Source organism: Pongo pygmaeus, chromosome 19, assembly GCF_028885625.2.
Source record: "Pongo pygmaeus isolate AG05252 chromosome 19, NHGRI_mPonPyg2-v2.0_pri, whole genome shotgun sequence".
NCBI lineage: Eukaryota > Metazoa > Chordata > Mammalia > Primates > Hominidae > Pongo > Pongo pygmaeus.
Window position 1 is genome coordinate 86,825,588 of NC_072392.2, and position 26,878 is coordinate 86,852,465.

The 26,878-nt window shown below is 39.6% G+C and overlaps 1 long non-coding RNA gene across 1 annotated transcript; it reads left to right on the top strand.

Annotated features, from left to right (window-relative positions):
* Positions 1 to 3,944: 3,944 nt before the first annotated feature.
* Positions 3,945 to 26,640, top strand: LOC134738735 (uncharacterized). Its single transcript, XR_010124702.1, has 6 exons — positions 3,945 to 4,073; positions 5,660 to 5,747; positions 9,228 to 9,502; positions 10,654 to 10,791; positions 23,973 to 24,389; positions 24,699 to 26,640. It is a non-coding gene; the product is annotated as an uncharacterized LOC134738735 (long non-coding RNA).
* The last annotated feature ends 238 nt before the right edge of the window (positions 26,641 to 26,878 follow it).

Consider the following 26,878-nt stretch of genomic DNA (forward strand, 5'->3'; position numbering starts at 1 on the left):
TTTGTTACAGTAGCCCTAGCAAACTGATACAAGCTCAAATAAATTTCATTGTTTAGATAAAAAAACAAAATCTCTTGATAAAGCAACTTACTCAAACTAACACAAGAAAAAATAGACAACCTGAATGCTCTTAGTGAAGACATTGATCCATAATTAAAAATCTTAATTCTAAGGAAGCTGTAGGCCAACATGGCTTCACTAGCAAGTTATACCAAAAAATTTAAGAAAAAAGTGCTACTCTCCACAAATTCCTCCAGAGAATGATTAAAGGTGGATCATTCTCCCAGTGCATTCCCATCATAACTTTATACCAAAATAAGAGTACATAAAAACCTGATTGAAATAAATGGATAAAACCAGGTAGACTAGTTGAAAAATGAACACGATCTGAAGATGCACTTCAAAAGGAGGATATACAGATGGCCAATAAACTTATGAAAAGGCTCAACTTCATTACCCTGAAGGGAAACGAATGTTAAAAACACCGTGAGGTAACCGTACACACCCACCAGAATGGCTAACATTAAAATCAAGCAGCGAGGAGGAACTTGGGTAACTGGAACTCTTACACACTGCTGGCTACAGGATAAATTGGTTACAGTCACTTTGGAAAATGGTTTGGTAGTTTTTACTGAAGCTGAAGATTCATATACACTGTGACCCAGGAATTTCTCTCCTAGATATATAGCTAACATAAATAAGTGCATGCAGTTATATACAATAATTTCAGAGCAGTATCATTCATGACAACCCTGAAGAGAAAACAATACAAATATCCATCAACCACAGCATGGATAAATGCATTGCAATATAGCATACAATAAAAGTATCTATTGCAATAAAAATTAATAAATTATAGCTACATAAAAAATGGGGATCAGCTGGGTGTGGTGGCACTCACCTGTAAATTCCAGCACTTTGGGACGCTAAGACAGAATTGCTTGAGCCCAGAAATTTGAGACCGGCCTGGGCAACAGAGTGAGATTCTGTCTTTACAAACAAATTTTAAAAATTAGCTGGATGTGGTGGTACATGTCTGTAGTCCCAGCTACTTAGGAGGCTGAGGCAGGAGGATCATTTGAGCCCAGGAGATGGAGGTTGCAGTGAGCTCTGATCATGCCACTGTACTTCAGCCTGGGTGATAGAATGAGACCCTGTTTCAAAAAAATGTGGATGAATCTCACAAATATGATGTGGAGTGAAGTAAGCTATTCACAAGGATGATGACATACTCTAGGATTCCACTTATGTAAAGAACAGTATAGACTGAATAAAACTATAGATTTTAAGGATGAACAAATAGTAGGTAAAAATGACATAAAAAGGCAAGTAAGTTATTACCATAAAAGGTGGATGGTCCCTTGCGGGGGGAAGGATGGGGTTGTGATTAGGAAGAGGTAAGCAAAGAGGTGCTAGAGTCTTGGAAAGTTCTGTTTCTTGAACTTGATGGTTGTTATATGGGTGTATGCTTTATGGTGGCTGTGAATTTCTTTTTCACTTTTCCCTCTGTGCTTTATGTTTCACAATAAAAAAGTTAAGATTAAATGAGAAAAGTGAGCACCCCAAATTCTTTAGAAATAAAAATGTAAGTTTCATGAAAGGTATTGCTATTAGTTCTAGCCTTTGCAATCTTACATCCATTCACCTATTCATCCATCTGCCTACCACCCAACCATCCATCCATCCATCCATCCATCCATTCATCCCTCCCTCCATTCATCTATTCTTCTATTCATCTTTCCTTTTACCATTTATTCATTCACCCACACCTGAGGCAGTTCATTTCTCCCTAGAGAATTATAGGGATTGGCAGTTTGAGTAATAATGACTAGATCTTGAGATGAATGATTGAACCATTTCCAAGCTACCTAGTTTTCCTCTCTTGAAAGCCAATGTGTTCCTCACTAAGAACTGGGCATGGGTTTGGTTTTCTATTGATGTGAAGCCTTACACAGTTCTAAGATCTGTAGATTGGGCTAGGGTACAGAGAAATTGACTGTCCACTTTCTTTTAATTTGCATTCATTAATAAGATCATTATGAGCCTGTTCTGACATAGCTATAATCTCAGGGAGAGGCACACACAGTCCCATGTTGCATAACAATATTTTTGTCAATGAAGGATCACATATATGACAGTGGTCCCATTAGATTATAATACTGTAATTTTACTGTACCTTTTCTATATTTAGATACACAAATACTTAGCATTGTGTTACAATTGCCTACAATATTCTGTACAGTAACATGCTGTACAGGTTTGTAGCCTAGGAGCAATTGGCCATATCATGTAGTTTAGGTGTGCAGTAGGTTATACCATCTAGGTTTGTATAAGTGCACTCTTGGATGTTCACACAATAACAAAATCACCTGATGATGCATTTTTTGAATGCATCTCTGTCATTAAGTGATGCGTGACAAATAAATGCCCATATACCTGGAATCAGAAATTCCATTCCTAAGAATCTATTCTCAGAAAATACTAGTGCTGGTACTATAAAGATGCAAGTACAAAAAATGTTTATTTCTGAGTTGTTTGTAATGGCAAAAACAATTTATAAATATCTTAAATTTCCATCATCAATGGACTGATGAAAGAAATTATGGAAAAGTCATATGATAAAGCATAACATCACCTTTTATAAATGAGATTTATGATGACCTAGAAAGTTCTCCAAGTTATATTCTTAAATGTAAAAGGCAAGTTACAGAATAATACATTTGATAATATGGTATCACTTGAATAGAAATGGTAGCTCTCAATATATATGTGCATGTACTTGCATATGGAGTCCAAAAGGATATACATACACTCTGATTTTAATGGGTGATTTATGGGGAAATAAATGAGATTGGGGGAAAGGAAACTGAAAAGGGACTTTAAGATTACAGTACTTTATAATTCTAAATTTTAGAATTGTTACAAGAACACATTCATGCATTGTGTGTTTTAAAAGTAATTTTTAAACCTTTAGTTAGAAAATTAAAAAGTAATGCCTGATCATTTTTTAAAAATTAGAAAATATACAAAATAATGAAGAAAACATTTAAAAATCTGTATTTTCCTTATCCAGACCCCTTCAAGTCTTATTTTAATAATTATAATACTGTATTTTTACTGTGCCTTTTCAAGCCTACTTTGTGCTTGACAGTCATAGAATGAACCAATCTTTCCAAGCCTTGCTTCAAGCACTGAATTCTACTGAAATAAAAGACGTCGCCTTGTACAATGAAGATGACATTGAGCTAGGGATTAGATGATTTAATTTAAATTGCATCCGTAACCCAGGTCACCTTGAACAAGTTATTTAACCTCTCTGAGCTCAGTGAACAGGTTTGCAAAATGAGGATAATAATATCTGTCTTTCTGCAGGACTACTGTGAGGATTAACAAAGTAATCTGTGAGATTGTGCTTTGCTTCTATGTAGACCTAGTATATTATCAAGACTGAGATTTTTCTTGCAACAAAAAGATAAATGAAAGATACTTGTGGCAGTTAATCGCCTCCTTCAGGAAACAGGTTCTTCAGATTATTGGAAACATTTATCAATTTACCATGTCTCTGGCATAGACATCAGCAGAGCAAAGAGTAACCAGAATGGGTACCTCAATCTGAACAACCAGGAAACAGATTTATGCTTCAGGAAAGGAAATAGACATTTGTTTTGCTTTTATCTTGAACACAATGCTTGGATTTTAACATACACTAGTCTTTGCATCACCTCTTGAGATTGTGTAGTGGGTATTTTTTGAGGTATAGCCCCAGCATCCCATGATCCTGTCTTTGTGCCCTTATCAAGAATAGTGGATCCCTGGAAGCCATTTTGTATGATGTGACCTCACCCCGGGTCACCAATGATTGGCTTAAAAAGGGGCAGCTTGCTCAAGCCGGCCTAATCAGAGTATCTCTTCCAGGAGTGAGCTTGGAAAATGCCAGCCTCTCTATTGACGGAAGCTGTATCCGTTAATCCTTTGATGGCATAATAACCTTCTTCTTTACAGTTATTAAAAGTGAGATTTTTGTATTCCATTGATTTTTATCCTAACTCAGAGGATAGAATTTGTCAGTAGTGGTAAGACTAAAATTATACCTGTTGTGTTTTTCGGGCTCTTCTATCTCTCACGCTTTCTTTCTCCCTTTCTCCCCTTAACCCTCCTACCCTCACGCCCTGCCCCCGTCCTTTTTCTAATCATGCACATAAACAAAGGGATAGACAAATTCACAAAACAGTAGTACTTGTCACGAACATTTTTTCCCACTGCTGTGAAAGTTTAAAAAAACCAACGAAATAATAATAGGCTTTCCCATCCACAACCCCCATTCCTTACCAGCTGTTGAATTTTATAAGCCAACAAAACAAGCTTGTGGCTGGACAAAGCAGCTTCCAGAAGAGGCAGGCAAATTCATTTCTAGGCCAGCAGTTTAATTGGATGCAACAAAGAACATGGTGTGGCTTTTCTGGGCACTTGAAGTAGAGGCAGGCTTTTTGTTCCAGCAAACACAGGCTGCAGAAGCTGTATGATTTGTAGTAATTCACTCGACATGAGCAACAATTGTGAAGAAGCTTTGTGTCATCAATATGAGTCCCCAAACAAGTATTTTAAAATAATGACCTTCACAGCCAAATTTATACCGGTATCCTCTCTACCACCCACTGCCCCGCCATGAGTAGCTGAGAAGCCAATCTGGGGGGTGTGGGAAGGTAGGATCCTCCCAAGAGGAATGAAAACACTGGAGAGAGAGAGAAGAAGAAAAGAATAAGGAGAAATCATTCTTCCTGCTCTCCTGAGGGCTTTCCTGTTCCTGGTTCCTGTTGTTCTTCAGTTCCACGAGACACTCCAGCTGCCTTATAATAAATCACCCTTTATTTATTTATTTTTTGCTAAAGTTGGCTTGAGTGAAGTTCTGATACTTATAACAAAAAAAATATAAATAATACTAAGAGATATAACTACCCTCCTTTTCCAATGAGGAAACTGAGAGTCAGTGGGGTCAAGTAACTTGCCCAAGGTCAAACGGCTTTCCTCCCCAGGTTTATTTAACTCCCAATACCAGGACCTTTCCACAGAGCTGATGAGGACAAGAAATGTCTAAGCTGACAGCAGCCTGAATTATGAGGGCACGCTGCCTTGCTGATCTTCTCTCTCTGCAAGAAGTCATCTAATAAGAATCTCATTCCTCATTTATTTGTTTTTCCTGTGCTTTCTTATAATTTGTCTTCCCATTTTTCTGGTCAGGAGGAAAACCCTGCCTCCAGCCACAGCCCTGAAAATCTCTGAGTTATGGTAGGTTGATGAGAGAGGGATTTGGAAACAAGATATTTTGATTCTTCTCCTCTCTGATCTGAGGCCAGGCAGCGTGCTTGCTGTTTAACCCCTGTTATTTAATTGTGTACTATGAGATTAAATATATCTATTAGGCTACTAGCCTTTACCATCATCATTACAAGTCCATGAATGTTAAAATGTACAGGAGGAATTGTGAAGATTTACTGACATCAAAATTTCTTCTGGAAACAAACTTTGTAAAAAAAAAAAAAAAGATGTATTAAATTACTTTAATTGTGGGAAAAAAAAAAGCAAGTGGCGAATTTTAGTCTTGTCAGTCTTCCAAAGATCAACACACTCTAGCTTCCCTTCCACCTTGTCTCCTACACAGGCATTTCTGAGATGAAAGAAGTGGGCCCTGCCATTGAACAGAATTTATGCATTTAAAAATTCATTATTTCTGTGAAAAAGAGAAGAAAGTAAGTATCACCCATAAACCTATAATCTTAGCGCGATCTGTGTTTGGAATTTGGTACATTTTTTTCCCCATCCTTTTTCTTATGCATCTGTTTCATTCAGAGGTGTTGTCAAATATCTATTTAATTTTGTAACATGCTTTTAAAAAACGTAACACGACAGTATAAGCATTTTACACACTGCTGCCTGTTGTTTTACACCCATAAATGTAAGGACAGGCAAAATTTATGATTGTAGTGTAATTATGGTGGACATTCGCAGGCTGTATGTAGCCTTCCTTTCTCCAAAGGCCAATACGCTTATTATTAGGAGATGAGCCAAATATTCCTTCTCTCCACTCCACAGAAGCCAGGACAGGGGAAGAGGATATAAGCTCAGCCACACGATGCTTTAAGCCTAGTGAGAGGAGTGCAAAGGTACAGGAAGATGAAAAACGATTCCGTGCATAGAGGTGGCACTGAGGGTGTGTCAATGGCAGCTGGGTGTGAACTGGTGGATCCAGAGGCAGCATCTAACATCGTTCCTGGGGCATGACCTTGTCTCTCTTCCCACTTCTCAGTCTCTCTTGGTTCCTGCCATTCCCAATCCAGGTTCTTCCTCCTCCTCACAGACTTAGAGCTCTCTGTTACCTTTTTAATAATTTCCTTTCTGCCTACGTTAGCCAGAGGCATATCATAGCCAGAAACTCTATCCCTGGAACTAGGTCTTCACAGCTTGGACAGCTGAGTTCATTCATTCTGTTCTGTTAAAAACTATTAAACCTCTACCGTGTATCTTGTGCTGCTCTAGGAAGTAGAAATACGGTAATAAGAATCAATTTTTAAAAAATCATCACTCGGCTGGGCGTGGTGGCTCATGCCTGTAATCTCAGGACTCTGGCAGTTTGAGACAGGTGGATCACTTGAGTCCAGGAGTTTGAGACCAGCTTAGGCAACATGGCAAAACCCTGTATCTATAAAAAATACAAAAATTAGCCAGGCATGGTGGTGAGTGCCTGTAGTCCCAGCTATATAGGAGGCTGAGGTGGGAGGATACTGAGCCCAGGAGGTCAAAGCTGCTGTGAGCCATTGTCATGCTACTGCAGTCCAGCCTGGGTGAGAGAGTGAGACTCTGTCAAAAAAAAAAAAAAAAAAAAAAAAAAAAAAATCACCACTCACATGGAACTTACTTTCTAGTGGAATTTTAGTATGTTTTAATGGAAGATAAGGTTGTATCTGAATTACTATTGGTAAAGGTGAGCAAAATTTAGAGTGATGTAAACAGTTGAGGAGAGGTGCTTATAAGGTTCCAAATGGTTGAACTGTATATAAACCCTAGTTCAGAATGGAAAGCCTGCATGACCTCTACTTGCTTTAAGTTATGTAGTCATGTGTCGCTTAACAAAGGAGACACGTTCTGAAAAATGCGTTGTTAGGAGATTTTGTCATTGTGTAAACATTATAGAGTGCGCTTACACCAACCTAGATGGTATAACCTCCTACACACCTAGGCTATATGGTGTAGCAAATTACTCCTAGGCTACAAACCTGTACAGCATGTTACTATACGGCATGCTGTAGGCAATTGTAACACAATGGTAAGTATCTGTATTTCTAAACATATCTAAATATTGAAAAAGTACAATAAAAATAAGGTATTATAATCTTATGGGATCACCTTCATATATGCAGTCTGTCATTGAACAAAACATCATTACGTAGCATATGACTGTATTTAGGTGTTTCCAAACATATCAGCAGTGTACGAAAGTGCTCCTTATCATCCCTTATTGCTGACATGGGATATTATCAGTACTTGTTAAATATTTGCTAGACATCAGGAAGAATAGCTAATGGATGCTGTCCTTGATAGCTGGGTGATGGGTTGATCTTGCAGCAAATCACTATGGCACACGTTTATCTATATAACAAATCTGCACATCCCGCACATGTACCCCAGAACTTAAAGTAAAAGTTGAAGGAAAAGAAAAATATTTGCTACAATGATTTTTGTCTCTTTAGAGTTTAAAAAGGGTGAGCATATTTTCATGTTTGCTCATGGTTTGCTTCTTTTTGGGTAATTTGTTTTCTTTACTTCATTTTGTTTTCTGTTGAGATGTTTGCCCATTTCTTATTGATTGGCAATAACTCTGTAGTCTAGATATTATTACTTTATCTATCATATTTGCTGCAAATATTTCTCCCAGCCTATTATTGGTTTGTTTTAACTTTGTGGTATCTTTTGTAGTGCAGATTTTTTTTATTTTTGTGTAGCCAAATATGTCAAATCTTCTCATTTTTACCTTCTCCGTTTTATGTCTTGCCCAGAAAGGCTTAGCTTTAGAATTATAAAAATATTTTCTAATGCTTTTATAGTCTTGTGCTTTATCTTTAGGTATTTAATACATCTAGAATTCATTTTTGTAAGTGGTATGAAGGAGGAATCTAACCTCTTTTTTTAAATGGAAAGCCACAACACAGTTTAGTAAATACTGATTCTTTTTATCCTCCCCTTCAAAAATGCTACACATATGCTATATGCCCTCATATTCATGCTTCTGTTTCTGGGATGAAAAGAATTAATTCTAACATGCTACTAACTCCAAATCAATATTTCTTATGGAGATGTGCAATTTCCCAATATCAAAACCAAACTAATTTTCTTGCAAGAAGCAGTTCCCACCCAACTCAGATTATTCTTTTGATTTCGTACCTTCAGCATTATGGCTGGTTTTCTTTCTCACAATGCGTGTTACCCTGGGTTGCTCCTGCAACAGTTTACCATATAAATAGACTTCATTTCCCAGCAAATGAGGGCAGGTCTGGTAGTTTTTTCTCTTTCACATATTCCCCAACCCTATAGGGTTTTACATGGAGCTACAAACTAGCCAATTTCAACAGACTTTGCTTTCGGAATATTCTTTATGCCTTGTTCTCCTTTGCTTCCAGGAGAAATCATAATATTAAGGATTCTTAGTAGTGAGAAGGAGACATAGTTTATTCTAATAATATTAGAGTCACACGCAGATAGGAATCACATAGGGTTCCTAGGTTTCATCCCTAAAGTTTCTGATTTATTGGTGTGAGATTTAGCCCTAGAATTTGCACTTAAAAAAAATCGGGCCTTTGCTCTTCCTGCAGCCTACTCTATTATTTGTAAATAAGACAGCAATTGGGCAACCAGAGCTGTGAGGAAAAAAAAACTGGTATAGCAAGTGATTCTTTAGGGCCACTGTTGCTATTTTAATAACAAAGGATGCTACAAATAAACCCTTCAGTCCTGTCATTTCCAAGGCCATTTTGACATTTATTTCAATAAATAACAACAATAATAAATAGCAACAAGCTGGAGGTGTCTTCCTAACTAAATGAATCAGCAAGGCCTCCCCCCAAAAAGAAAAAGGAAAATCCAAAAGCACCAGATTATAGACATCACTGTTGAGTGTCTTTCAGAATGAATGGAGATTATGCCGTTACACCCACACACTTCTCTCTCTTCTAAAGGCACCATCCGCGGAAAGATTCTGATGCTAACATCAGTCAATTGTTGTGGAAGCTGACCTAGAATGAACCATTGCTTCTTTTTCTACCGTCTATTCTGGAAATTATTAACAGATTCCCGAGCCACAAGTTGAGAAAACACTGGGAGGTTGTTTATTCTGATCTGGATTTTTAGAGATGCAAATGCAGCAAAGGAGTTATGAACATAATGAAGGGAATCATAGTATTTTAACCAGCCATCTGTACATCAAGGCCTCATTGTGTCTTCCTGAAAAAAGGTAAATGGGTGCTCTATTTGTCAAGAGAGGAGAAGTGACTTCTGGAATCTTTACTTCTGATAACTCAAGTCCAGACCCAGCAATTAGTTCATTTATAAAGCATCTCATTTTTCAGTGCCAATGCATATGCCCATAACCACCCTTGTCTCAGCACAAATATACATGCAAATGCATGCACATAAGTTGTGCTGCTTTTGTTTTCACAGTTGCAAAATGATTGCTGTACCCAAAATTGCATTCCTATTTAAGGCAGGAAGAAGTGGGGAGGGCAAAAGGATAAAAACTCAAGCCAGTTGAGTCCATTCTTAACAAGAGCTCTTCCGGAAGCCTGTCTAGCAACTTCCATTTACATCTCCACTGTTGAGTCCAGCAGCACGGATAGCTGGGGATAATGAATATTGCAGTAGGGAATATTCTATCTTGAATATTGAATATGAAGATGGGGATGTGGTGGGTAGGTAAAAAGGGGAGAATGAATACCAATAGTTAAGTAGCGGTGTCTGCCTTGGTTTACCCCAAGTATTTCTCAAACCTATCTAATTTTCTCCTTCCCTACTGCCAACCTCCCAGTGAAACCACAATCCACTCTCACCTGGACATTCTTCTAACTGGTCTTCCTGCACAGCAAAAGGATGTTTATCTTTTAAAACTTACATCTATTATGTTGCTCTGCTGGTTAAAACTTATAATGTCTTCCTATATTAGTTAGAATAAAATCTGCACGTTTTTGTGACTTAAAATGCCCACATGACTTGATATCTCCCACTTATTTTTTCCCTTCTTTCCTCCTAGTTTGTAATAGTCCAGGCACGTTGGCCTCCCTGCAGTGCTTTAAGCATGTCATGCTCTTTCCTATCTCAGGGCCTGTGTACTTGTTTCTCCCTCTGCCTGCCTTCTCTCATTCTTCAACTTTTTGTTCAATGTCACTTTTTTTTGACCATCCCATCTGGAACACTGTGATGGTTTTTTTGATGTGTCAACTTGGCTAAACTACAGTCTCCAGTTCTCAAACAAACAAACAAACAAACAAACAAACACGAGTCTAGGCTTTGCTGTGAAGATCTTTTGTAGATGTGATTGAAGTCCATAATCAGTTGACTTGAAAAAAGGATGATTATCCTAGATCATCTCAGTGGGCCTTTTTCGATCAGTTGAAGGGACTTAAAAGCAGAACCAAGGCTTCCCTGAAGAAGAGGAAATTCCACCTGTGAACAGCAGCTTCAATCCATTCCTAAAGTGCCAGCCTGCCCTGTGGATTTTGAAGTTACCTAGGCAGGTCCCACAACTGAGTAAGTCAATTTCATGCAATAAATCTCTTAATATACATCTCCTACTGGTTCTGCTTTCCTGGTTAAACCCTGATCGATACAGTCCTCCTCCTCCTACCTACTAGCTGATCTTTATCAAACTGCCCCATTTATTTACTCAAAAGCACTACTGTTCTGGAAAATTATCTTGCTTATTTATACATTTACTGTTCTATTTTTTTGTCTTCCCTACTCAGATATCTGCTCATGAAGGCAGAATCAGTGCCTACCACATTCAACACTGTAGAACAATACATAGCCCGTATTCCATGGTCACTAAATATTTGTGGAAAGAATGAATGGGAATCTAGTAATAAAATTTGGCCAAACAATTCACTCCCAGTTTACATTAAATTACACTTCTTGGCCGGGCAAGGTGGCTCATGCCTGTAATCTCAGCACTTGGGGAGGCCAAGGTGGGCGGATCTCCTGAGGTCAGGAGTTCGAGACCAGCCTGGCCAATATGGTGAAACCCCATCTCTACTAAAAATACAAAAAAATTATATGGGCAGGGTGGCAAGTGCCTTTAATCCCACCTACTTGGGAGGCTGAGGCAGGAGAATCGCTTGAACTTGGGAGGCAGAGGTTGCAGTGAGCCGAGACCGCGCCATTGCACTCCAGCCTGGGCAACAAGAATGAAACTCTGTCTCAAAATAAATAAATAAATAACAGTTCTCAGTTATAACTGCAGAAATTATTTGACAAGACTGCAAGGAAAAATATTTGAGGATATTGATTATATTGGGAACTAACATAAATATTCACTGATAGGACATCTGTTAAATGAATTGTGGTACATTCATTCACTGAAATGCTACACAACTACTGAAAATGAAAAGGTAGCCCTATATGTGTGGATAAGAAAATAATTTCAAGAAATGATACTAAGTGAAGAAAGGAGGCTGTTGGACCACATGTATGGTAATTAATCTTCACAAGTGTTTAAAAGAAAAAGATAACATGAGAAACACACATTTTCAAATGGCTGCTTCATGAAATATACTTGTGACTAACAAAAACCCTAAGATAGTTTAAAGTATGAAAGATGGTGAAATCTGCTGTCTAAGTCATTGAGAAGCATTATAAAACGTAATGTTTAAGGAAAGTTCAGACAGATGGAGTAACTGTTTCTTTTCCTTTTGCCTGGGGCTCTGTGTTTGTTATGTGATGGCAGGGGTGGTGGGTTGTATAAACATCATGCTTTCCTTCTCCTCTCTTCTCAAAATATCACAGGGATGCAACTGATGACTTTTCTGGCTACAATGTATTACTTATTTGGAGTATTCACATCTGGATCAGTTGTCAGCACGTTTCTTGGTAGTTGGTTTATTCATTCATGTATTCAACTAATATGTCGAACTAAGTACCCTGGTTGGGCATCGAGCATAGGGAAGTACCTTCATGAGATAGTTTCTCTCTCAGGGAGTGTTATAATTTACTCCTGAGCATCACTCACATTGTGAAATCCACATATTACTCCAAACAATTGTTAGAAGATGATAGGGCAGGTTCTGTTACATTCAGAAAACCCCAAGAGGCTCAATGACTTGTCTGGGAGAACCTGGAATTGTCTCTTAATTGGCATTCAGTGCTCATTGAAAGCCAGCTCACAGTCCCTTTCTTTCATCCCAGAAAGTGATTCCAGGTTTTTCCTTTGGCTCTCTTATAGAAGGGTGCCTCTTATGGGTTTAATTGTGTCACTGCAAAAATTCATTTGTTGAAGTCCTAGCTCCCATCATCTCAGAATGTGACCTTATTTAGAAACAGGGTGGTTGTTGCAGATGTAATTAGTTAAGATGATGTCATACTGGAGTAGAGTGGGTCCCTAATCCAATATGACAGGTGTCCTAATGAAAAAGAGAAAGGCTGGGTGTGGTGGCTCCCATCTGTAAATCCCAGCACTCTGGGAGGCCAAGGCGGAAGGATCACTTGAGGTGGAAAGATAGGTTGAGGCCAGGAGTTTGAGACCAGAAGTTTGAAACCAGGAGTTTGAGACCAGCGTGGGCAACATAGTGAAATCCCATCTCTACAAAAAAATTAAAAAATTAGCTGAGCGTTGTGGCAGGCACCTGTAGTTCCAGCTACTTGGGAGGCAGAGGCAGGTGGATTGCTTGAGACTGGGAGGTGGGGGATGCAATGAGTTGTGCTTGTGCCACTGCACTCCAGCCTGGGCAACAGAGTGAGATCCTGTCTCAGAAAAAGCGGGGGAGAAATTTGGACACGGACACTCAGGCACACAGGGAGAGCACCGTGTGAAGGTAAAGGCAGGATAGGGGTAACGCAGTAGAAGCCGATGTGCACCCAAGACTGCCAGCAAGCTGCCAGAAGCGAGGGGAGAGGCAGGGAACACTTCCTCCCTCACAGCCTCAGAAGGCACCAAGCCTGCTGACACCTTGATCTCAGACTTCTGGCCTCCAGAACTGGGAGACAATACAGTTCTTTTTGCCTTTACTTTTTTGAAAAAGTGTTTTAAATTTTTTTTAACTTTTGTTTTAGGTTTGGAGATACATTCGAAGGTTTGTTACAAAGGTAAACTCTTGTCATGGAAATTTGTTGTCCAGATTATTTCATCATCCAGGTATTAAGCCCAATACCCAATAGTTATCTTTTCTGCTCCTCTCCCTCCTCCCATCCTCCCCCCTCAAGCCCAGTACTCAATAGTTATCTTTTCTGCTCCTCTCTCCTCCCACCGTCCCCCCTCAAGTAGACCCCAGTGTCTGTTGTTCCCTTCTTTGTGTTCATAAGTTCTTATCGTTTAGCTCCCACTGATAAATGAGAATGTGTGGTATTTGGTTTTCTGTTCCTGCGTGAGTCTGATAAGGATAATAACCTCCAGCTCCATCCATGTTCCTGCAAAAGCCATGATCTCATTCTTTTTTATGGCTGCATAGTATTCCATGGTGTTTGTGTACCACATTTTCTTTATCCAGTCTGTCATTGATGGGCATTGAGGTTGATTCCGTGTCTTTGTTATTGTGAATAACGCTGCAGTGAACATTCACGTGCATGTGTCTTTATGCCAGAATGATTTATATTCCTCTGTGTATATACCTTGTAATGGGATTGCTGGGTCGAATGGTAGTTCTGCGTTTAGCTCTTTGAGGAATCACCATACTGCTTTCCACAACGGTTTAACTAATTTACACTCCCACCAACAATGTGTAAGTGTTCTTTTTTGCTGCAACCTTGCCAGCATTTGTTATTTTTTGACGTTTTAATCATAGCCATTCTGACTGGTGTGAGATGCTATCTCCTTGTGGTTTTGATTTGCGTTTCTCTAATGATCAGTGATATTAAGCCTTTCTTCATATGCTCCTTGGCAACATGCGTGTCTTCTTTTGAGATATGTCTGTTCATATCCTTTGCCCACTTTGTAATGTTTTTTTTTTTTCTTGTAAATTTGTTTAAGTTCCTTATAGATGCTGGCTATTAGACCTTTGAGATAATAGACTTCTGTTGTTCTAAGTCACCCAGGTTTTGGCACTTTGCATGGCAGCCCTAGGAAACTAAAACTATGACAAATCTTATTTCTTAGAAAATATATGATTTTTCACTATCGCTGACTGAACCAAAAAAAAAAAAAACAGTTTTGAGGCTAGATCATTTGGAGACAACGAGTGATTAACACTGATTTAAGATTTGATTCAACGAAAAGCAATATTTTTCTTTTGTTTCTATTTTTTCAATTTATGGTTGACACATAGTAATTGTATATAATTATGGGGTAGAATGTGATGTTTCAATAGGTGTATACATTGTGTTGATTGAATCAGGGTAATTAACATATCTATCACCTTAAACAGTTATCATTTCTTTGTGATGAGAACATTCAAAATTCTCTTTTCTAGCTATTTTGAAATATACAATGCATTATTGTTAACTCTAGTCATCCTACTATGCAATAGAACACCAGAACTTATTTCTCCTTTGTAACTGAAGTTTTGTACCCATTGACCAATCTCTCTCCATCACCCCTCCTCTCCCTATATCTGTTAATCACTGTTACATTCTCTACTTCTATGAGAACAACGTTTTAGAGTCTACATGAATGAGATCATGAGGTATTTGTCTTTCTGTGCCTGGCTTATTTTACTTAACATATTGTCTTCTGGGTTCATCCATGTTGTCTCAAATTACAGGATTTCATTCTTGTTTATGGCTGTATATAATATTCCATTGTGTATATATACCACAGTTTCTACATCCATTCATCCATTGATGGAAATTTAGGTTGATTCCATATCTTGGCTATTGTGAATAATGCTGCAATAAACATGAGGTACAAATCTCTCTTCTATATACTGATTTCATATCCCTTGGATTTTTTTTTTGGATAAAACCTCAAAAATATGGGCAACAAAAGCCAATATATACAAATGGAATTACATCAAACTAAGAAGCTTCTGCACAGGAAGGAAAACAATCAACAGAGCAAAGAGACAACCTACAGAATGGAAGAATATATTTGCAAACTATGTATCTGATGAAGGTTTAATATCCAAGGCTGTGTGTGGTGGCTCATGTTTGTAATCCCAGCACTCTGGCAGTCTGAGGTGGAATGATCCCTTGAAGCCAGGAGTTTGAGACTAGCGAACAAAGTGAGACCCTATCTCTACAAAAAATTTAAACATTAGCCAAGTGAAGTGGCATGCACCTGTGGTTCCAGTTATTTGGGAGGCTGAGGTCAAAGAATCAGTTGAACCCAGGAGTTGGAGGCTACAGTGAGCTATGATGGTGCCACTGCACTCTAGCCTGGGTGACAGAGCAAGATCCCATCTCAGAGAAAAAACATAAAGGCTCAAACAACTCAACAACAAAAAAACCAAATAAGCCAATTAAAAAAATGGACAAAATACCTGAATAGATATTTCTCAAAAGAAGACATACAAATGGCCAACAGGTGTATGAAAAAATGATCAACATCACTAATTATCAGGGAAATGCACATCAAAATTACAGTGAGCTATCACCTTAGTCAGAATGGCTATTATCAAAGACATGAAAAGATGACAAGTGTTGGTGAGGATGTGGAGAAAAAGGAACCTTTATATACTGCTGGTGGGAATGCAAATTAGTACAGCCATTATGGAAAACAGTATGGTGTTAAATTAAAATTTAAAAATTAAAACCAAAACTGTTCTATGATCCAGCAATCCCACGGTTGGGTCTACACCTGGCAGCAAACTTCCTCAACACCTCCTCAATCAAGTGCTGTGTGCTAAGTGTTTAAGGGCTCTAAATGTATGACACTTTTTAGTTGTCTGTAAGGAATAGCTAGTCTGAGGAGGAATAGGAAGAGATAAGAAAAGACACATTCACATAAGACAGTAGTGTAATAGAAGTTCAGATGTTACTGGATTTAAGCAACAAGCAAATTAATTCTGTGTCATCTAGGCTTTAAACACTGGTAAGATTCTGACAGGTCTAAATTGTTGGGAGAAGGAGGGAGGACATTTAAAGGCGAAAATTTCAAAGTGGTTTCATTTTACGTGAACCTGAGTTAGAGGAATTTGAAAATATGATGCATAGGTATATTAATGGAGTTTCATTTACTGTACAAATTTGGAATTATTCTCATTTCTCAAATAAAAAAAAGCCAATTTATTGTATAACTTCCAAGCTGGAGGGCTGAGTGAATAATAAAATGTGTTTGAATTTTTGTGAAACGTTGATGCATCTTTTCCTGGTTAAGCAAAATACTCACTATTCCACGTCGCTATTGTTTAGTCCAAATACCAATCTGTTGTTTATGAGTATTGAAAATTCTGATTGTGGTGATTACTGTGTTGCCATTTTAATATTTACAGTTATTATAATTTTTAAATCTTTTATATATTGTGAAATAATATTATCTAGACTTTTATTTTGTGTAGGTGCTAAGCCTGATACAAAAAATGTGCCTAAAAAAGTCAACAACTTTGGAAAGCTAGACGTATTAAAATGCCTGAGGGAGACCAAGCAGTGGTTATGATAACTGTAATAGTAATTTAGAAGAATGCATTAGAGCTAATGTTGAGAAAAAATAAAACAGAGTATGGTAGGTATACCTTAGGTTCACAAAATTCTGTAATTGGACAAAATTATGGTGAAAATGAGGAAACTGATGGCTACATATCTGTAAGAATAATTTTGCTTTTAACTATATATATCTCTCCAAACATTATATATGTTCTTGCAGGACAATTGGTCCTAAGATATGTTAATTGAAGAAAGAAATTTCTGGCATAAAATGTGACTATCTCTAGCTTGGAAGTCAACTTAAAGTGGGAAGTAGTAGAGGTAAGAAGAGCACAGGGGAGTGGAAGCTAAGAACAGGAAAGGGTGCAAGAAGCACAGCTGGGCATGGTGGCTCATGCCTGTAATCCCAGCACTTTGGGGGGCCGAGGCGGGTGGATCACCTGAGGTCAGAAGTTCGAGACCAGCCTGGCCAACATGGTGAAACCCCATCTCTACTAAAAAATACAAAAATACAAAAATTAGCTGGGCGGGGTGGCACACCCCTGTAATCCCAGCTACTTGGGAGGCTGAGGCATGAGAATCTCTTGCACCCAGGAGGCAGAGGTTTCCATGAGCTGAGATTGCACCACTGCACTCCAGCCCGGGCAACAGAGTAAGACTCTGTCTCAAAAAAAAAAAAAAAAAGAAAGAAAGAAAGAAAGGGTGCTAGGAGTACTTGTGTTGTGGAGGGTCTCCAATTCTCAGGTGAGGCATTGATGCTTAGCTTAGTTTACCAGGCAACAGGGGAACCTCTGAAAGGGTTAGAGCAGGCCAGTGACACTGTGCCTGAGATGGTAGATGCTCAGTGAAGTTGAGTGTTGAGTAAATGGCTGGTCAGAACCACCCTGGAGAAAATCGTTAGTACCTTTACAGGGAAGATAATAGGTAAGATGAACCTAGGGTCCTGAGATCCAACAGGAGTGAGCTTATGAAATTCCTCTTTGGCCAAAATAAAGTGCCCCCCAGGCTTCCACTGCTTTCAAAGAAACAGCAGTGACTGGCTCTTGCTCTTGATTCCTGGAATCTCAGAATTCTAGGAAATCGGGAAAATCAGGAAATGTGAAATACATTTGGTTCATATAAATGGCAACTCTTTTTTTTTCTTCTAACAAGTGTTTGTTGCTGGTAGAATCACACAGCTGTTTCCCAAATCAAAGATCAATTTGTTATATTATTTTTACTAGTGGCTTAGGGGTAATTGTTTCTGGAAAACATCTGTTCTATAATTAGAAAACAAAGATTCATTTTCCCTGACTGGGTGTAATTACTTTTGGGGACCGAGGGAAAGCTTTAGAATTGCCATGTCAATCAGAGAGGACTGTTTGCAGTGAAATATGTCTTTTTAATTTTTCTAAAGTAGCTCGGAGGCTGGAAGAAAATCCATGTTTATTAGCATTGTATAGGCTGTAATAGAATAAAGCAAAATTCCCAGACGTGTATGGGCTTGTTACTACAAATAACTCCAGTGATTTCAACTCAGTCAGTTACAAAGAATTCCATTTTTGAAAAGAAATGAATGGATATCAGAGCGTTAAGGGCCTTTCCTGGCAAGTCCATAGATAGTTCTAATTCTAATTCTCTAATTAGAATTAGATTGATCACCCCTTTGGCAAGCAAAGACTCTTACAGATGCCAGGGACTTGCTCTGATTTGCTTTTTGTGGTGATGTAGGGTGGATCTGAGCTCACGTGATTCCGTGCACCCTAAGAGATCCTGCTCTGAGGCTTGATTTTCAGCCCTGTCTTTTGCTTGCGAATGTGTTGCCCTCTACCCCGTCCCCACCACCCCTCACCACTGTACGCTGAGCTGTCACTCATTTCTGCAGTTCTCCTGATATTACATCCAGGCCCTGATCACATGCTGTTCATTGAGTCACTTGACCTTCCCAGTCTCAATTCTACCCTGATGTCACCAGTGTCCTATTGATATACGTGACAACATAAATGAATCTCAAAATAAACTACGTTGAGTGAAAGAAGCAAGGTGAAAAAGAGTACATACTATTTTGTGGCGCTTATACAAAACTCTAGACAATATAAACTCATCTATAGTGACAGAAAGATCTGTGCTTGCTTGGGGCTGGAACTGGAGAAGACCAGGAAGGAGAAATTCCAAAAGGAAACTTTTGAGGGAGATGAATGTGTTCGCAATCTTCATTGTGGTGACGGTTTCATAAGTTGTGTACATGTGTCAAAACTTATCAACTCGTACACTTCATCCTAAAGTCTGTTTAGTCTGATGTTAGTATGCCATGCCAGCTCTCTTATGGTTGAAATTGTGTACTTTAAATATGTTCAATTGATTGTATGGTGATTATACCTTAATAAGGCATTTTTCTTTTGATTTTAGAATAACCCAGTGGAATTCTCTCACACAAGAAGTGATAGAACTACACATCTAAGTGTAGGACCATCTGATTCTAAAGTCCGTGCCCTTGACTACTTAGTATTTATTGCTTCCTCTGTAATGCAAATAGCCACTTTGTGTATTTGGTATGGCTGAACTTCTTTAATATTGGAAGGTTTGGGAACAGGGAATAAGGTTCTTTCCTATACCTCTGATGGGGGGGAATGTTAGCGTTTCTGCAGAGTAATTTGGTGATGTCTTGAAAGCTTTATGAATGCACATGTGCTTTCATTTATCAATTCCATATCTAGGAACCCATCTTAAGGAAGTAAGAATAAATTTCTGCGAAAACTTATTTATAGGCGTAATAAGCACAATTTGTTTCATAAAAATGAAAACTTGGAGAATTAATCTGTACCATGCAGCCATTGACATTATTTTAGTAGAAGAATATTTCCTAACATAGAAAAACAATCAGAGTATATGATTATGCAAATAGATCCATTTTAATAAAATATATAAGTTATCTGTGTGAAGGAAAAATTCTGGAAATAGGTTTTAAATGGTAATATGGTAGTTACTTCTGATAGAGGAGTACAGATAATGGGCGATTTTAATTCTATCCTTTGTGCTTTTTTTATATTTTCCACATTTTTCACAAATGACTATGCAGTGATTTCATTTATCAGATAAAACCATAAGTAGGTGCCACTTAAAGAGAAGGTATACCTGTGTGTAAGTTTGCTTTCTTGGGTGCTCTTAAACTTCTGGATATTTCCTTGGATGTAGTCATCCATTAGGATAGACGGAGGAACATCCCAGGTGTGGGTGCATATTTATAATGACACTGAGTATACAAGTGTAGTTTTTAGGATTAGAAAACCCAATCGTTCAAAGAAGCAGTGTTCCTACCTGGGTCAGGTAGAAACCAGGTAATTGGGCCAGCAAGGTAATTGTGGCAGAGAACTCATGATTGAGAAAGAGATCACATCTTATCCTGATGGAGCTCCCGTGCCCAGATCAAGGACAGGGCCTGTATAAATAGGACTTTTGGATAAACTGCTGTGCCTGTACACTAGGCCACTATTGAGTGTGCAACCTCACCCCTTCATTGCCATGAAGTTGCTTTACCTCCTAGCTCTGTTTGAGACCTTGAGACGAGGTCATCACACCATGTCTCACTTTACCATCAACCTTGGTCTCTGCCATGTGGCTGCAGATGCTCTGCTACCTTCTTACACATACTGTTCCTCTCACTTGGTTCTTCCTCTTTCTCTCCCACTCAGCCTTACCCTGTGTCCTCTGGAATCTCTGTGCATGACCTTCAAATTCCCCTACATTCTCCATCTTTTTACACACTGCTTCTCTTTGGCATTAAAACATATGTTTACCCAATCAGAAAAAAATGTCTCCTTCTACATATCCAACTATCCATTGGACTCTAACAATTTCCATATTCCATAGAAAACACATATAGTTCCTTCCTACAGCCTGGAAGGAATGTTGTGAGAGAATAGATACATTCTTCACCAGCTACCATTATCTACAAATAGAACTTGTGAGCTGGGCATAACCTTTAGGCCAATTCTCTATACATGTAAAAACAATAGACCACTTTATTCACCGAAGTATGAATAAAACATATAAAACAGAACACTTCATCTTTCCCCTTAAATATGTCCTTTCTTCATATTATTTTACTTTTTGAAATGTGAAGTAAAATTTACATACATACTTTTCATCCAGTTGGTTAATACTTTAACCTAACCAGTCCCTGTAACTAGCCATAGCCCTCTAATATCAAGGATGTCACTGGAATAAGATTTTTAAAAAATGTGCACAGCACAATGCCAATGTTTCCATTTGACATCTTGGGACTAGCTGCTTTTTTATCCCTCCATGTTTTCTGCCTCCTCAAATAATACGTTTACATGTCTTTGCCTCCACAACATTATAAATTCATCATGTATTTTCTTCATCTGCACACACTTGATATAGGAAGCATCCAGCATTGCACATGAAATAATATGTAAGGCAGAATACTCAAGGAGTTAGGATTGACTTGATTTGGGCTGTGATTTAGAAGCTGAGTTACAAGGAGTCATTGCAACGTTCTCCTTTAAAGTATTTTAACATAGACTATGCAAAATTATGCATGGGCAGTTAGTTTAAGCTTTAACATTTACAAAATGAGAATTCACATTGGAAAGGGTGGTAGATGGAGATGGGAGTGTGGATATCTAGTTAGCTACGTCAGAGGTACCATACCCAACACGATTACTATCAGTGCTCTGTTATCCAGATTTTGGTCAACATCCGAGGCTCTGCTAGATAGCATAGTGATGATGCAGGATCTTTTTTTCCTTAGCTCAGCTAGGTCCGGGTTCTTCTCTCACAACCAGGAAAAATTAGTCATGCGAATACTCGAAGAGTGAGTGAAGTAGAACTTATTAAGCAAAAGGAAAGCTCTCAGCAAAGAGAAAAGTCCTGAAAGCAGGTTCCCGGTTGTCCTCTTCACAGTTGAATACAAGGGCTTTTACATACATGCTGATGGGGCTGGGTTCGCTATTTGTGTAAGGTGGAAATTCCTTGTGGCTCCGCCCCATTCCCTCAGTGCACATGCAGGCCCTTAGTCCACTGCGGGCATGTTGCGCAGGGCAAGCCCCCTGTGCAAGTTCCCTTATCTGCACAAAACACAGGTCGGAGTTTCTCCGGGAACCCTTCACTTACTGTCTGCCTAAAGCAAGCTGGCTAACTCCTTTCAGTGATATTAGAAATACTTTTATTGGTGAAGATGATAGCTTGTTAATTAGCACAACGATTATTAGAGATGCATTCTCATTGGAGAAATCAAAGTATTCAGGTTTTGTGTGTTGGCTAAAATATTTTAGAGATACCCACTACCTTCCATGACCAGGGCACGAACATCTTACAAGATTGTAACACGTACCCTTCGACCAGGCATCTGAGGCTGGGTCACTGACCTTGGCTTCATTCTCTGACTTGGGAGCATTTCTAGTCTTGCGAGAATAACTGAGAGTAACTGAATCCTGCTTCTGGTACGTTTTTGTGTCTGTCTTGACAAAATTTGTCCTACAAATGGGATGTTTATAGTTCCCAAAAGAGAGCTGGGAGTTCATTTGAGTCTACTGAAACGATTGCGTGAACTGTGTTGAGCCTGTTTGCCGATAATTATTTATTGAATAAATGTCCATGCCATAGGAAAAATTTGGTTTGAGACTTGCTTTTCCTACAGCCTGGAAGGAACATTGTGAGAGAATAGATACGTTCTTCACCAACTACCATTATCTACAAATAGAACTTGTGAGTTGGCTTTACCTTTAGGCCAGTTCTCTATACATTTAAAAATAATAGACCACTTTATTCATCAAAGTATGAATGAAAAGATTAGACTTCAAATAGGCAAGTACAAAGCCCTGTATCTGGACAATAGAGTTGTTGCTTTAAAGGAAAATTTCTTTTAAGCCTCAGGAACTGTGTAGGGAAGGGTGGAAGAGGAGGACTTCGAAGATTAGCTGATGGCCACATTAAAGGCCAGAGGGCAGGGACTGGAATGCCCACTCTGGGGAGACAGCCATGGTGGAGAATGTGGAGATGGAGTCCTTTTGAATCCAGTGGCAATGAAGAAAAGACTTTGGTTAGGAAAAACGAGTCCCATTGCAATTATCTTTGCCCATAAGGATTTGTGACTTATTTCCTTCCCTTAAATCAATACCAGACCAAACCCAAATGCCAGCAAGCACATAACAGCAGTGACCTAGCAAGCAGTAGGACAGTGCGTTTAAGGACAGATCCGTCTGGCCTGAGGAAGCAGCAGTTAAGGTTCAAGTCCTGTCTTATCATTGTTTTCCCGTTCCTCATTTCCTTTGGTTTGAGACTGGAGGTCAGTATCTAGGGGACTAAGGCAAATGACACACAAGAGATTTTGTTCCTGGGTGAACATCTCCTTGACTAACCAAATATTTAACTGTCTATTTTCATCTCTGGACAGCATAGTGGTAAGAATGGGAGGTGGTTAAATAAGGAAGGATCTGTCCTCTGCTCATTCTTCCCTATTACAAAAATGATTCCACATTGACTTCCCTTCGCTCCAAATTAAACTGCTCTATTTCTTATTCAGGAATCATAACACATTGATTGTTTTAGTCTGCCAAGGGTACTGTAACAAAGTACCGTAGACTGAGTGTCTTATAAACAACAGAAATTTGTTTCTCATAGTTCTGGAGGCTGGAAGTCAGAGATCAGTGTGTCAGCGTGGTTGGGTTCTGGTAAGGGCCTCTCCCGGGTTACAGATGATCAGCTTCTCATTGTATTTTCATGTGGCAGGAAGAGGGTAGAGAGCTCTCTGGAGTCTCTTTTTATAAGGGCACTAATCCTGTTCATGAGCACTCCTTATGACCTGATTGCTTCCCAAAGGCCTCACTTCCAAAAACCATCCTACTGGGGATTAGAGTTTCAACGTGAATTTGGGGAGGACACAAACATTCAGTTCATTGCACTAATCTATCACTTCGCTTCTGGATATATGTTGTTTGCAGTTTCAGGAGGGAAGGTGAGAAAGACTGGCCAGCCCCGGAGGGAGGGAGATAGGGGTGGTATGATTTTAACAAATTGAAAAGAATAATGAACTTCCCTGCAGGCTCTGGCTGTTCACTTTCCAGATGCGAAACTCTCCACCTTAAAGTGGAGCCCAGAGCAGTAAGACAGGAGATTGGATCCGGATTGGAGGCAAATGAGCCGGGTGATGTGGGAATATACGATGATGCATGTTTGACACTTTTTTCCAACTTCTGTGGCAGGTGAGCCTGCATGGCATAGTGAGCCTGCAACTGTGAACTCGGGAAATCCTGTACCTTCCCGTGCAGTCGCTCCCCAGCCATGCAGGTATTTCCAGAGCCTGGAGATCCCAGACTACCTTTCAAAAGAGTGAATTCCAGACCCAGAGAGGCCCCTGGAGGAGATTCATGGCAAGCAGCCATATGAAATAACAGAAGCCCCAGAGAGGAGAAGCGATTTCCTGCCTAAGTTGTCCATCTGTCAGTGGCAAAGCTAGGACTGGAACTCAGGATTCTCCATCCCTCTTCCCAAACCTGGCACTATCTTCCTGGCTTTCTGGGTCTGGAGTCCCATGCTAGAGGCCCTCTGTTTCCAGAGCAGGGCTCATTGAATATGTGTGCTCTTTCTACTCAAGTGCTTCAAGGATCCTTCCTGGAAAGGTAAGAAAGGGGTGGTGGATCCTCCATAGATATGGATTGTCAATTATCTCTGAAGACTAGATAAGGAATGGGGGTGGGGAGGTGTTCTAAAAGAAATGGGGTCTGGGTTGAGAGAGTCAAAGCACACAAATTGGCACTGCTAATTTGCTCATACCTCTGAGGCACAAAGTTGCTCATGTTTTCTACCTAAGAGGGTCCCCTGTCTCTTCCCATTGTGTGTTACCAGGCCTCGGTTCTGGACCAGTGCTGTCATGGCCTCACCATGTCATAGAATTCCCATCATTTCACTTGCGACTCCTTTCTTCCTAGGACCCAGGCATAAATTCTTGAAGAGTTGATCTGAGTGACAGACTCCCATGCTATGCCAAGAATGGCCTCTTATTTCCCAATGATTGAGACCTTTTATTTGATCAATCTCATGTGCTTACTGGACCCCAGTGATACCTTCACATACCTGACACCTCAGGGAAACACAGCTTCCGTTCAAGTCAAGATCCTTGCTACACTGCAAACTCTTATGAAACGTCTAGGAGAATTTTCAGGCTCCTTTGTATATGGAAAAAGGTCAGAATGAAGCTCCAAATTCTTCAGCATGTGTAAAAACTTAAGACAACTACATTTTATTTTTATTTTTTATTTTTTTCATTGTTTTTTTTTGAGACAGCCTTGCTCTGTTGCCCAGGCTGGAGTGCAGTGGCACAATCTCGGCTCATTGCAACTTCCACCTCCTGGGTTCAAGCGATTCTTGTGCCTCAGCCTCCCAAGTAGCTGGAATTACAGGCATGCACCACCATTCCCAGCTAATTTTTGTATTTTTAATAGAGATGGGGTTTCACCATGTTGGCCAGGCTGGTCTCGACCTCCTGACCTCAGGTGATCCACTCGTCTTGGCCTCCCAAAGTGCTGGGATTACAGGCATGAGCCCCTGTGCCCGGCCAACAAGTACATTTTAAAGCAACTTTATTCTCAACTGAATGACATTTGAATGACTTTCTTGCCCATGTGGATATGGATAAGGATATTTTGCCAATATTCTTGTTTGTGTTTGACTGTGATGCTATTGTTATACAAAGAATGGGCAGGTGGAGCTAAGCAGAAAGAGACAGTCGGGTACCTGTACCATGGAAAATGGAAGAGAGCCAAGCAGAGTGCATCCTTAGGGGTCAGGGAGGTCAGTGCAAGCGGGGACAAAGCCCAGCTGAGTCGGTGAGCACTTCATGGCAGACTGGTCAAATTATATCTCTTGGACTAAGATCTTCATTAAAGGCCTGCACCTCAGAGACATTTCAGCCTACCAAGGTGCATCATTATGGAAGACTGGGCATGATAATAGTAATTTAAATGAAGTTAAAAGAGCAGTCTAAATTAGAACAGGTATTCACATTCCAACTTCTCTTTAGAAGAGCCTCTGTTGGATAAAGAAAACTCGCTGAGTAAAATAAATCGATTGGAGGTAAACTTTACCAGCCCTGGAGTGCAAGGTTTAGAAACATGCACACATCCCATGGCGTTAGGGGTCCTGTTGTTTTCTTCCACGTCATTTCATCACAGAACAATTTTCTACAGCAACCTGATCTACCTTGTGGCCAAGTAAGGCATGTGAGGGTTTTTGTTTTGTTTTGTTTTGAGACGGAGTCTCACTCTGTCGCCCAGGCTGTAGTGCACTGGCGTGATCTCCGCTCACTGCAAGCTCCGCCTCCCGGGTTCGCGCCATTCTCCTGCCTCAGCCTCCCAAGTAGCTGGGACTACAGGCGCCCGCCACCATGCCTGGCTAATTTTCTGTATTTTTATTACAGTCGGGATTTCACCATGTTAGCCAGGATGGTCTCGATCTCCTGACCTCGTGATCCGCCCATCTCGGCCTACCAAAGTGCTGGGATTACAGGTGTGAGCCACCGCTCCCAGCCAGGCATGTGAGAGTTTTAAATCAAATGTTACCTTGTCCCTATTAGCCTTATCACTGCTAAATATCTACATGGTTCCCTGTTAAGGAGAGTTTCTAAATGACTCTCTTGAGAAATCCTGGATAAATGGGAAATGGAGCATTTTTCCTGCCTCTAAGCTTTGCTCCACTGCAATCTTTCACACGCTATGTACCCAGAGGGTGACTGCCAGATAGCTTATTGGAGAAAGGAAGGAGGAAAGGGTCATTTTCTTCCTGCACTTTCTAACACCCAACAGAGGAAATGCACAGCATAGGTGTGTGGGAGTTTGGCTGACTTATGGTAAAAAATAAACATGGTTTCCTGTTTGTCTCTTGTTTCCATTCCTTCCTTCATTCATTTCATTCTTATTTTCATTCAAGCGGTGAGGAGTGACTGGTACTTCCTGCCAGGAATAACATTTTATGCGGGCAAAGAAGGTGTCATTTGGGGACCAAAAAATATCAGTCCTTCTTGCAGGCTTCCAAAAATTCTCACCTTTCACTCATCAATCAGTATCATTCCTTAAACTAATGTTGAGTATTTTAACTTGTGCTAGATCATCCT